The 1,108-nt window shown below is 43.1% G+C and overlaps 1 non-coding gene across 1 annotated transcript; it reads right to left on the bottom strand.

The window, feature by feature from the left end:
• Positions 1-153: 153 nt before the first annotated feature.
• trnas-aga lies at positions 154-235 on the bottom strand. Its single transcript has one exon. It is a non-coding gene; the product is annotated as a tRNA-Ser (tRNA).
• Positions 236-1,108: the final 873 nt, after the last annotated feature.

The following is a 1,108-nucleotide window of genomic DNA, read 5'->3' on the forward strand; positions in this document are numbered from 1 at the left end:
ATTGTGATCGCTGTCTCCAAAGTGCTCACATACGTCCGAATCTAAAACCTGGCCAGGCTCGTTTCCCAAGTCTAATCAAATTACTGGCCTGGTTTGCAAAATAGGTGTTCTGAACTTTGAGCGAAAACGGTTCCAGCAGGAAAGCATTCATAACGTAGCCAGCAGGATTCGAACGTACGTGGGGTAACCCCAATGGATTTCTAATCCATCGCCTTAACCACTCGGCCATGACTACAAACAGCGCAGCACGGTTGAGCAATGACCAAATCAGCCGTGATCTCATTGAAAGCTCTTGCTGACTTGAGCTAAATGCTTCCATCTCGTTTCATACCTTTGCTGTCATTTGTAAGGTGCGAGACACCAATGTAAAAGAAGAAAAGCACAAAGGTAGGAAAAGATATTTGCAGTCAAACTGAGTCAAAATTATTTATTGAAAGGAAAATCACACTTGGCAATTTGCTAGATCTCTTTGCGAACATGACCAGCAGAGGTAAGCAAGGGAGCTATTGATCTGAGTATTCTTGGACCTGAAGCAAACAAAGGTTAGTGACATATTCATTTCTTTTTCCGGCGAACGAATTGTTCTTTCCTGATGGTTACAATGAAAGAGACGGTTCCCAATAAAAGACAAAGATTCAGTCGCATCTAGATATATTTCAATGTGACATGATTCATTTTCCGTCCCAAATTACCCCAGAGATGGAGGGGGTGAGTTACTTTTCTTCACTCTTCAACTCCTCAGCACGGAGGTACAGACATGAAACCGCTAGAGATGGAGTACTTGAATTGGGAACCAGTGACACTGAAGGAACTAGGCAAAAGTGAGGACTGCAGATGCTGGAAATCAGATTTTAGATCAGAGTGATGCTGGAAAAGCACAGCAGGTCAGGCAGCATCCGAAGAGCAGGAGAGTCGACGTTTCTGTTGCCAGTCCTGCTGCGTTCCTCAAACAATTTTCGTTTTTGGCTCAGATTTCCAGAAGCTGCAGCTATTTGTTTTATGTTAACCTTCATAATGTTTTGGACAAAACCAATGACCTGCCAGCATCGGAAAATCGGCAGAAGTTCTGGTACATTGATATGTTTGCTGAACAATACAACCATTCCAT

Source organism: Chiloscyllium plagiosum, unplaced genomic scaffold, assembly GCF_004010195.1.
Source record: "Chiloscyllium plagiosum isolate BGI_BamShark_2017 unplaced genomic scaffold, ASM401019v2 scaf_44914, whole genome shotgun sequence".
Taxonomy (NCBI): Eukaryota; Metazoa; Chordata; class Chondrichthyes; order Orectolobiformes; family Hemiscylliidae; genus Chiloscyllium; species Chiloscyllium plagiosum.